The sequence below is a fragment of the Periplaneta americana genome, chromosome 2 (assembly GCF_040183065.1).
Source record: "Periplaneta americana isolate PAMFEO1 chromosome 2, P.americana_PAMFEO1_priV1, whole genome shotgun sequence".
Classification (NCBI taxonomy): domain Eukaryota; kingdom Metazoa; phylum Arthropoda; class Insecta; order Blattodea; family Blattidae; genus Periplaneta; species Periplaneta americana.
Window position 1 is genome coordinate 91,614,109 of NC_091118.1, and position 12,791 is coordinate 91,626,899.

Below are 12,791 nucleotides of genomic sequence, written 5' to 3' on the forward strand. Positions count from 1 at the left end.
GAATCCATAAGGACAACTTAAGTCTAGACCTTGGACTCATTTCGCCGGTATTATCACCCTCATCTCATTCAGACGCTAGATAACTATAGCAACTGATAAAACGTCGTAAAATAACCAATTAAAAAAGACGTTCCGACATAAAAATGGTAAGTTAGCTTGAAGACGGAGCATGTATTCGTCTGCGCTGTGTGAATTTGCTGTCTTACCTGTACGAGTTCCGTAACCTTGGGATCACTAATGTAAAAAACAGTGTTCTTCACAGTCACATGGCTTACATGTTCCCCTTATACCGCAGCTGACCGTGATGATATTGTGGGAAATTGTTAAGAATAATTATGAAGTCCTAAGGTAAATCATGGGAAGATAAAAAATAAACATTATTACATATCAAAGTGAACAAATTTACGTACAATTCAATCTCGATTTAAGGAAGTACTACTTACAAAATATAATTACGTACAAATCAATTATGTACAGTACATAATCGATTAATATGTAATTAAATGTAGTTTTGTCAGGACCTATGCATAACTACGTACAAACCAGAACAAGATATATAAGGATTACGTATGTCAGGTTCTATTGTATTTGTAGATAAGAAATGGGAAAACAAAGTACAAAGTTACACATTTGTAATTGACTGGATTTTAATTACTAGATTCAATATACAGATTATATCTGAACATGTGGGGAACCTCTGGGGAATTCATAGAGGACATGAAAACAAGCAAAAAGTTCATATAAACATCTGGTCAATTTCCCTTTGTTTCTTAGCAATAGCCGTTGTTTGTGGTGTACAGATAGTTTAACTGACAATTTACACGAATGTTTTCTTTATGAAAAATACTACTTACATAATATTTACATTTATCTCATTAATAATTAAGTTATAGGCTTAACGATGTGAAAATAATGGAATAAGAATAAATTATTTGTTTACGAAATAGAAACTTCTACAAAAAGTGCTCAAAATGGCCACCGTGATATCTAATACAGGCTTCTAAGCTCCACATCATCGACTGCCTCGCGTCTCCCGTATTCCAGGTATCTGTATATACACCAAAAGTAATGATTGTAGCTCAGAAAATAAGGGAAATTGACCAGATGTTTATATGGACATTTTTTTTTTTTTGTTTTTATGTCCTGTGTCAATTTCCCAGAGATTTCCCACATGTTTAGTTACACTCTGTATAGAGAGGGGATATAAGTAATAATTGCAGTTTATGCTCTCGAAGATAGCAGAAAGAAGGAAACCGAAATATTCTATGAATTAATTAAAAAATAAATTAAAATATGTAACAAAATGACAGCATAATTATTGCGGGAATCCTAGAGTGAGGAAGCAACCGATTTCTAATGACGTGGGCATATTTGGAGAAGGCTGTTTGAATAAATATATATTATTTTAATGTACCGAAGTACATTAAAATAATATATATGATATGCGTAAATCACTTCGTGATTTAAGACGGCGCTTATTCCGTCGGATCCCGGCCAACTAATCACTCATAACGAGTGCACCTCAGCACATGTGTGGACTTCAGTCCTACGTTCATAGACATCTATGACGTAGTGCAGAGGGCGGCCACTAGAGGGAATCCTAGAGTTGGAACTTAATCTGAGACGATTCTGTCCGACGCCGGGGTGGGTATCCGGTTTGGCTTAATGGATAAAGCATCAGCACGTAGAGCTGAAAACCCGGGTTCAAATCATCGTATGTTTGAATAAAGGTAAAGAATTACGAGAATTCAAAACATAACTATAACGATCTTAAGATAACCAATACATATTTTAGGAAGAAAAATAATACATAAATTTACGCTGTGCGATCGAGGAAAGAAATCACTAACAAATTATGATTTAATCGTAAACAGGACTTTCATCGAAAGTTGAAGATACTACGTTCATAGGGGAGCGATATTGATTCGGATCACTATTTAGTAATATCAAAAATATAAATACTTGCGAGATGGAATGTACATGGTGGAAGTAACATAACCCTGCAGATTTTCACAACGAGTAGCTCATGTTGTATGTTACAGAAAAGTGTAGTACAGTATTCGTGGTATTATCACAAAAAGTTTTTTTTTCCCCAAATGTTTAACACCTTCTTATTCGGTAACTATTGCGAGTAGGATCGTGATTTTTGAATATACTCGTTTGTTAACAGAAAATCTAATAATCCCTCTGACATATTTCAATGGCGTGGACTGTTTTCGTGTAAATTTAATTTAAAAACCACTCATTTCAACCCACTGAACGATGAGAGCAGATTGCAACATCGTAGCGACAGAGGGGAACTCGCGTACAGACAGACCTGAGTTCCTTGACCTCTCATATCTTTATTACGAGAAGAAAGACGACTGTGTTAGCGGCGATGTTGCCAGACTGCTGAAACTTCAACTTAGTTTTCTAATTAACCGTGCATTTAATCACGGAACGTAATATAGGTTCACTATTCCTTTAAGTGTATCCTATCGTCCCTTTTAATATGCAGGATTACTTCATTTCCACCATGTATAACAAGAAGAAATATACAAAATTAATCTTTTAGGATAAGAAAGTATCAGAGAAATGTATCAGACACAGCTTATTCGAATTATAAAAAAATTACCGGAAAAAGAAGTTGTTAAGAAATGGGCTAATATTGAACAATGCCTTGTTATAGCAACAATGAATTCACAGGGTAAAGAAAAATGTAGAGGAAAGAAAGGGTTTGAAAATATCGGATGACGAAATTGCAGCAGCTGTCAAAGAAAAGAAAAAAAGTGTACAGTATTACATTACAAAGAGCCACTACTTTGATTACTATCGTAAAAGAAACTTGTATTAGAAGAACAAAATTGATGCAGCCAGGAAACTCTTGTACAGATAATATGTTTTTCAAATTAAAATAATAGAACAAAGAAGACAATTTCATTTGGAGAAACATATCGCTTTTATCGATTATTATGAGAAACTATTTGACAATTTAAGTCGGAAGAAACTTTGGGACATTTTAAATAAACAGGCATATCAATTTCATTTAATAAGAGCAATTAAATCTATATATAGCAGTACCACAATTGTTTCAAATGTTAATGAAAAACGTTGTTAATAATTTAAAATAAATAGTGGTGTAGGACAAGAATGCAGTTTATTCTCCAATTATGATTAATATGCATATGGACGACATTCTTAGACATTGTGAAATGTTGTGTAATTTTGGACTAAGGTTAAACTGCAAATCATCTCTTAATACACTGATATTTGCTGATGAACGGATTTTAATTCAATAAAATGATAATTTGTTAATGACAACTCCCAGTAAGGAGTAAGATTATATTATGAAACAAATGTTTAAAGGAAGTCAAATATTTTAATAACTTTGCTGCGACGTTACCTACGATTAAAATGATGATATTCCCACAAAATGCATAGATTTAAAAACATTTGTGGTGCAGTAACTACGAATTTAAAGAAGAAAAGATAATAGAGAGCTTAAATTTTATAAAACATCAGCAGTCCCATTTTTTATTGTACGATTGCGAGTTGTGGACAGCAAACCGAAGATATGCGTCTCAAATACAGTCACCAGAAATGAAATCTCTCAGGAGAATGAAAAAATGCACAAGACTTAACAAGATTAGAAATGTAAAAATAAAAACACGACTACGATTTTCCATAGAAGATAAGATCCAAGATAAAAGAAATCGTTGTGCATATTTCAAGAATGGAAAACGAAATAAAGTAATTAAAAACAGTCATTGATTTGCAGATCAAAAGAAAGAAGAGATGTCGGCCGTCCGAGACACAGACGGAAAACTGAAATCGAATCAGGAAAGTTTTCTAATCTGTGAAGTGAAAAGATGATGATGATGATGATGATGATGATGATGATGATGATGATGATGATGATGATGATGATGATGATGGTGGTGGTGGTGGTGTTGATTTGCGAAAACATGTATTTCACAGTTAGCCACAATTGAACATCATGTTGCAGTCGTAGAGAAAGTTCCACTATTAGAGGAGAAATGACACAGATAGCCTACCTGGACAACATGCAACAACTAGTATCTAAAAAAAACACACACAGTAGTTACTCTCTTTTAAACAACAGGTTACACAAGTAGAGTCTTTAGAAGCTTACTGGTAATGAAGAAACAGTAGTGTACTCATACAGTTACAAAATCATTCAAGTAGAATAAGTCTAATGTACATGTGAATTTAGCGATGAAGAAGGATAATAAATTATATGCTAAAGACATCAAGTCTCTATGGGCCAAGATGAAAGATCTTGCGAGAGCTCTTTAACAGTTATTTACCATTTCAGATGGAGTACATCTTCTCAACGACCGTTTCTCTCCAGTAAATCTTGTGGCTAGTTGGTTTGATAGCTCACAATTTCATCTAAGTAATGGAATGAAAAGAAACATTTATTTACGTGCGTCTATGAGTCTAAACCACTCTTACACATAATTCAAAATCTCCTACTGTGTATCCATGCATATTTTAATATTTATTGTAATGAGTGGAAAGCGGGGGCCTTTCTCCAGCTTTGCTCTCTCTCTTAATTACAGTTAAAATTGTGTACGTGAAGTCCATTTTAAACTACAAGATTTCTTTTGTTAGGGAGCTGTATTAATTACTAGCATAGTATAGTATATACAGTCAAGAAGCTCAATACGTAGTAAATATGCATCCATATTTAGTTGCTAACCACTAGGGTCGCTACTATCGCCTCATTACAGATAATGCGAAATAGTACCGGCACAGTCTATTGTTCCTAGTACCCTCAACAACTCAAGCTTCGTGACTGTGCTACTAGGTTATTTAGCGTCGAGAGAATTGGTGATAACGAAATTGTATATGGAGAGATGAAGGCCGACGTTTGTCATGTGATTACCTGATATGCGCCTTGCAATTGGGGAAACACTAGAACAGTGGTTATCAGCACTCGCTGAAATGGGCAGAGGATAAGCGGAGCCGTCCCGTGTGCTCCTCGTGCAGCAGGAAAAGATAGAGAGCATAACCGCTAGCAGCTACGAATGCACCATCGTGCAGTGTGTTCTTCGCGGGTAAGAGACGCTATCCCCAGATTGCTGTGCTGACGACCGCTGCTCTAGAATAATCCTATTCAAGTAATCGACCCAAGCGGGAAGCGAACCTGCAACCGAGCGCAGCTCCGGATCTGTAGGAAATCTCGCTACCGCCTGTGGCCAAATGACGATGTCTGGTGAAAAAGATGAGATAATATGATGGCGATCGAGGAATGGTAAAATATATGCCTGAGAAATTTGATGTATGGTCAATTCAACGGTTTTCGATTGAACAAATTAAAAAAAAATGGAGATGAGACTTATGTAACTTTAGATAACGGTAATATTGAAAAACAGTTTAATGAAAATGAATCGGCATTGGTTTTGCAGACGCTCGCAACTGAGAAGTGCGCGCAGAAGACAAAGAGGAGTTTTCAGATGACGACATGGAAGAAAAAGGCCTGAAGTCAAAGGTGTATTATGGCGACAGGGAAGAAATAGGGATGAAACCCAAGGTAGGTCTATATTATGTTCGTGATTTCATTGATATTCTCATGATTTTATCTTTAAATGTGAGGTTTATTATTATTATTATTATTATTATTATTATTATTATTATTATTATTATTATTATTATTATAAATCTGTGAGGTGTTTACGAAAAATTATGTCCAGACCAGAAATTACCTAAAGTTTTTCGATCTGTAATGCATACCATTCTTTGTCAAAATCTTATAGCTCTCCTCTGTATTAAAGTGAGTTGAGATTTTTAACATTATTTTACAACCGATCATATACTTAAAGTAAAATACACACAGCAATTTCATACTAAATATAGTATGTTGCCGAATTTGTTTCTGTCGGAGAAATTAAAATTGTTTACTCAAATTTACATATCCAATCCAAAACTTGTCAGAACATAATCAGAACTTAACAGATATCTATACAAACTACTTTACAAAAATTAATAAACTTAGTCGTAACATCTCATTATTCTTGGGAAGCTTTCTCATATCCCCCAATGGAAATGTACAAATATTTTATTTTTGTATTCCTGAATTTTGTCTAAATCTGAGGTGAGTTTTAATTCATTTAGAATTCCATTACTTATCTTATAATCTCCGCAAGTATTCTGTACAATTTTGTCTTAAATTTAATTTCAGATGGTCTACTTCTTCATTTATCCTTGACTTCCACGTCCAGACTTCGCTGTCATACATGCATATATTGATATCGAAAGAGCCAAAGTATTATACATTTTTACTGTATTCGAGTACTCTTTAAGGATTTTGTGAGTTTAAGTATCTTATTAATAATAACCGATTTATTTTATCTTCCTGATCTCTCTCTTTGTCTCTGTTTTGCTGTAAACATCCAAAAGACTGCGTTCGCCGCATTAATTCTCAAACTTATCTTAAAGTAAAAAAAGTCTTTAAAAAGCTAAAAAATATAACAAAACTAAAGCTAACCTAAAGCAAATATTACGTTCTGGGTTGCGCACCGAGCAACGTCTTGTGGATAATTACTGTCTTTTCTCCTAAGTATCCAATGCATAACTTATAAATTTTCAGCATGGAAGTTATTATTATTCTTTGAAGTCATAACCGCTTTTATTTTAGACAACCATAAAAGAATTGGTATCACTGATTTCGATATATACTGTATCGACCGTCAACTGTTGCGAAGACGGCCAGTTCTGCCAAGACAAAGAACATGTAGGAAGCATAAGAAATTAGCGAAAGATCGCCGTAGTTATTTATATATGATTGATTTCGTGTGGTGGCTTGTTTAGTGATGTGAAGTTATTTGTTTAATGTTGAATTTGTGGTTTACAACGCTGCTTTGAAGAAAATGTCCTGAGGTCTTCCAGTTCTGTAAGTAAAACCTAAAGTATTTTGTGTACATAATGGAGAATAAGATTGTTACACGTAGTAGGTTATACTCACTAATTTTACTTGCTGTTCTGATTGCTTTTGAGTTTTATATACTACAGCGTGATATATTATGAAGTTACATCGTTTTAATTATCTACTGAATGTTCGAAATATATTCGTTACTTTACGTTGACACTACATAATACACAAGGAACAAAATTATTTCGATTAAATCGATCTCTACTTGATAAGCTACAGTATATAAACTTACTTATGAATTAATATTTTCTGAATTAGTATTCAGTGATTTTAATTTAATGGGAAACCTTTAGTAAAGAGCTGATTGTTTTAGATATAGTATAGAATGGAACAAACTACGGCCGGGTCTGGTACATTAGCTGCCACACCACCACATTCGTCGTGAAAGCATAGATTTCTATCTGCATGCGCCCATGCATCTCCATGGCGTCTGAAGGGGAAGCCATTACCTTCTGTGGTAACAAGCACGTTTTAAGCGTTATTGCCCTACTAGAGATCTTTGCGTAATATTAATAGCGATTTTGCTGTTTTCACAATTTTATATTAGCTATCAGCTGAATAAATTTAATTTATTATAACGGATTAACACGATTGATGCCTCTTAATTTCAGCTGTAATAGAAAGTAGTCAATATTTCCCATGATGCTGCTTTTGTGGGCACACTCTGGTACGGTTTTATCGCTACGCTGTATGTTATGTACTACGTTTAGGTATATAATATGTTGTGTGTTGTATGTGTGCGTGCGCTCATTTTAACAGAAGTGAAAGACATTGGACGACAGTGAGTGGTGTTTCCACAGGATGTTTTTCTCAGGCTGGGAAGGCGATTGAGTATGTGATATCTTGGAAACATATTATATAAAATATTATAATGTAATATTATTATATATAATATTATATATAATATATATTTCGGTAAATTTATTTTAATACGAATTAAACAAGGCTTTTATGTTAATTTAAGCATTTTGTATTTTATTCAACTCACAAATTCAGTGTAGGCCTATATAGATTAATTGGTATTTTGATAGAAGACGGGCACTTGGTTGGATGTAGTAATACCAACTTTGTATAGTTAGAGTTAAATGTTAGTGATTTTTAGTGATTTTCGTATGTTAGTTGTAGGTTTTTATACTAGGTGCCACCGTGATGTTTTTTTTTTTTTTTTTTTTTTTTTTTTTTTTTTTTTTTTTTTTTTTTTTTTGGGGTTTAAAGTTAGAGGTTGTACGTTGTGGGATTTGATGTTAGAGGTTGTATGTTGTGTCTGATGGCCGAAGGATTTGAAACTCTGTCTTTTTATGATATTTTTTAGAGATGTGTTAATATAGAAAAGAGTGTAAAGTTTTGTATTTATTTCGGTTTAATTCCGTCGTTCGAGAATAAGGATTGTGTGGATTGTGGTGAAGAAAACTGTGTGGTTTCAAGGAATGTTCTGGTAAATTTCCCTTATAGACTAAGATGTCATAAGTGCTCTAAAAGAACTTCATTTTGTGTGAATACGTGATTCAGTTTTGCGAAATTGAATGTACGTCAGATATGGGTTTTTGGAGGAATTAAGAGAGAGACTAGGAACGGTTTCATCACGAGAGTAGGTAATCGACATAAAGATACTTCGATTCCACTGATAAAATCTTTCATTTTGCCAGGGACGAAGATAGTAAGTGATGGTTGGATGGCTTACAGAGAACTGATGAAGGAGGGTTATGTGCACGAGGTTGTAAATCATTCTTTAGAATTTGTGAGAGGAGATGATAAGAGTGTACACATTCAGAATGTTGAAAGATTGTGGAAATCATTGAAGAGCAGTATTAAACGAGAAGGTAGACCTGGGTGTAAGGACGAAATGTACATTTTTCAATTTATTTATGTGAATTCTCTGAAGGATATACCACTCCTAATGCTATTTTGCCAGTGTTTTTACGGGACATTGGAAAAGTTTATCCTGGATACGGGAAGACTGGTTTGTAGCCTGTATCATATACTGAGAGTGAAATGAGTGTTGTTGAAGACATCAGGGACGATTGAATTTTCTTTGGCTAGGTAAGTAATGACAGTGTTTATAATTTTTATCTTCGATTTTAGATTGTTTGGTGTATTTTAAAGGTTCATTGTGGTAGAATTTCTTTTGGTAGTTTTCGTTCGCCATCTTGGATTTTGTCCGCCTTGATTTTAAATTGTTTGGTGTCATTTAAAGGTTCATAGTTGGCAATATGTTTTTGTAGTTTTCGTCCGCCATCTTGGATTTTGCCCTTCTTCTATCAAATTACCGATTAATTGCAGTTGAATAACAAACTAATAGTAGTAGTAGTAGTAGTAGTAGTAGTAGTAATAATAATAATAATAATAATAATAATAATAATAATAATAATAATAAACGGTAAATCTCTATAAGTACTAGTTCTGTCCTTTCGACAAAAAACATTCCCAAAACACCGATTTTTGCTCTGAAAATTAAAACTCTTAGGAAAAATGAGAGGAAAAAATTTCGAAGATATAGGCTACTTGATAGATGTAACCAATATTTACGAATAAATTGTATTGCCTTTAATTTTACGGTTTTGAAATTGAATGCAACGCAATTGGTAATACTCCAATAAAACTATCCTGTATCGGTAACACTCGCACTATAATTATACATGAATATTTTTACATTACTTCTAAATTCAGAAAAATTCTCCCAGTCTTTGCGATATCGTTTCCTATTCTCATATTTGCCATGTGTTCCTAATATTACTAGCAGTTAGCACTAGCAGAATAATAATAGACCAAATATTTAGTAAGATTGTATTTGAATTAACTGCCGTAAAAATAAATAAAACAAATTAACTTCGAACAATAGTGAATATTTTATATAAATTACACCATGGTGAAATTTATGCTGTGAAATTTAACTCTGTAGAAACATATTCCGTTACTCGTAGATACATTGTGCTTAAACATAACATTGCGTCGGCAACAGTAGAGTGACCACTTCCCCTTCATCTTGTAATGGACTCATCGTAACGTACTGTATGTGGTCCAACAGACAGTGCGTAAAGCAAGGAGAATTCGAATACATGGTAAGAACGATGAAATAGAACCCTTTACCATTGCTTTCACTTGTATAGTGATATTAAGATAAAATCCTGGTTATTTTGTTTTGGAAGTTTGTGTACAAGGTGAATAATAACAGTATGGAATCCTCAGGGGAAAAATGTTATCTGAATCTGCAGAGCAGTGCAGTTGCCAATAAATAAAATAAACTAATACATAATATAATATATCGCTAATGGTGGGTACTTCACTTCGTCAGTGACGGACTATAATATAGGCTAAGGCAAGCTCCCAGTTGATCGCGCTTCAGTATCCAAAATGCATTAAGAACTACAATAATTTTTGGGTTCAGGAAGGACACCGTAGCGCCGGATATGCGATATACAAATCTATAACTAAATCTCTAACAAATTTAAGTACAAGAGGACAGTTTAGGCTGCCCATATGAATATTGTACAATAATGTTATCATGATTTTATTTAGGGAAGACCAGAATAACGAAGTTAGAAGAGCTGAAACATATATAGTAAATATTAAAAACATTGTAAGAGTTATCGAATTTTACAGCAAATTCTACCAATTATGAAGCCCTAATGTTAGCGGTGGTTTTGTTAAAAAAAAAAAAAAAAAAAAAAAAACATTGTAGCAGCCACAAAATACGCCCTGACAATTTGTTAAACATTTAAAATATTTCTCGACACAGAGTTCTAATGAAGACTGGACCCAAGTAGTAATGTTCCGTCGGCTTATCCACAGTAGTTCGAAACGCCTGGCCCGAGGAATCTAAGAAGCAAACATTCTGATGGAGGCAGATAAAAGAAATTAATTTTTTTTCCTCCACCATGTTAATAATGTTAAAAGAAGTGCTTATAAAAATTTTAGCTACTTGATCGCAATTACGAGGGTAGTAAAAATTATGTTTGCCAGGAGCCGTTAATAGATTTTTTTTAAATTTTAGCAGGTTATTTTACGACGCTTTATCGACACCGTTAATAGAAAGAAAACACAATTTCATTGGAAAAATTTATTCGGACAAACATATCAATTATTGTTGAGCTATTTTTCAACTTATTCCTCACTGGAATTGAGACATTTGTCATCTAATGGAATCGACAGAGTGGTGCAGAAGGCTGTCATAAGCTTGTTCCGATCCCAGGAGTCTGACTTCTACGGCACAAGGATACAAAAATTGATCCCATTGCATGATAAATGTCTCAATTCAAGTGGGGCATATGTTGACAAATAGCGCAAAAATGCTGTATCTGTTTCAATAAATCTTTCCATACAATTTGTTCTTTTTCTGTAAACGGCCCCAGGGAAAATAACTTTCTGGACGGCCTTATAATTGCGGTCAAAATTTGTATAAGCACTTCTTTTGACATTATTAACATGGTGGAAGAAAAAAAAAACTATCTGCCCCATCGGAATGTTTGCTTGTAAGCGGTAGGGGTGGAGTGGGACTGGTTTGCGTAGGGAAGCGTTCTTAGATCTGTCCGTACACCGGCGTGCGATCGCTCACCGCCCGACAACAGATTGTTAGGCAGAGGTTGGAGAGGGACCGGTCTACATAGGAACTCGACAGTGACGAGTAGAATAGAAGAAATGGAATTTGATATTGAGTCAATTAGAAACGTATATACAGTACAATTTTTCTTTGTGGTTTTTGTTTGCATTAGATGAAAGCACTGATATTAGCAACACTTCGCAACAATTAATCGTATTTATTAGTGGAGTTGATTATAATTTTAACATCCATTAATAACTGTCCGATCTTGTGACATTCGTTCAAACCTGACAGATTTTTATCTAGTTTGACTTCTCAGACTTTCACTGACATGAACCAAGTGGATCAATTTTTAACAAACAGAAAATGTCATCCATTTTCATTTCAGATTGAGTAACGTTGAATAATACAGATTTAATCAGAGCTGAAGTATTTTCAGTTTCAGTACTTTCGAGTTTGCCATCTGTAGCTTAAGAGAATAATTTTGTTATTAATTTTGTTTAGCTTTTATTAAAATGGGATAAAGTACTCCTTACTTACTTATGGCTTTTAAGGAACCCGGAGGTTCATTGCCGCCCTTACATAAGCCCGCCATAGGTCCCTATCCTGAGCAAGATTAATCCATAACCTTATTCTTTTGCTGTGGTCGTGCTGGAGAATCAGTCCCATCCCGAGGCTTATTGTTAGGTTTCGTAACAAGCTGTTTTTTTACGGTGATGGGTTGTTAGCCCTTCGCCCAACCACCAAACTGGAGGACCACCCCTTATCGGCTGTCCACGACTGCTTATTCAATATATTCGCAGCTACCCTCCATATCTGGAGGCCGTCTCCTCTATCCGCAACCTGAGGAGATAAAGTACTCCTAGTTACAAAAAACGTGAAAAGCATACGTATATTTTGTAGTCACGGTTTTCTTCCTTGAAATATGGACATAAATTGTGATTTATTAAATTTAGACATCCGCCATGCGTGACAGTGTTTTGCTCTGAAAATGAGAGCAAAGAAAGGAGGAAATTACTTCCCTTTTCGGCTTGTTAGACTCCAGGGCTATTCAAGAGAGTTATCTATGCCAGAAATGAATAAAATGAAATATCTTTTAAGCTACGTGTTTGTTCTTATCGATGCAAAGTACCAAACGAATTCTGTACAGGCTTATCTCCGGGGGGATATGTCTGAATTAGATGATTGTCCACACATTCTCAGAATTACCTCCTAGACTCATAGTTCTTCAGCAGGACGTAAGACGTCGTTGAAGTAAATTATTTCCCATGGAGAAATGCGATCACTCGAGAAATACAATTCTTCCATGGTTCTGCGTTC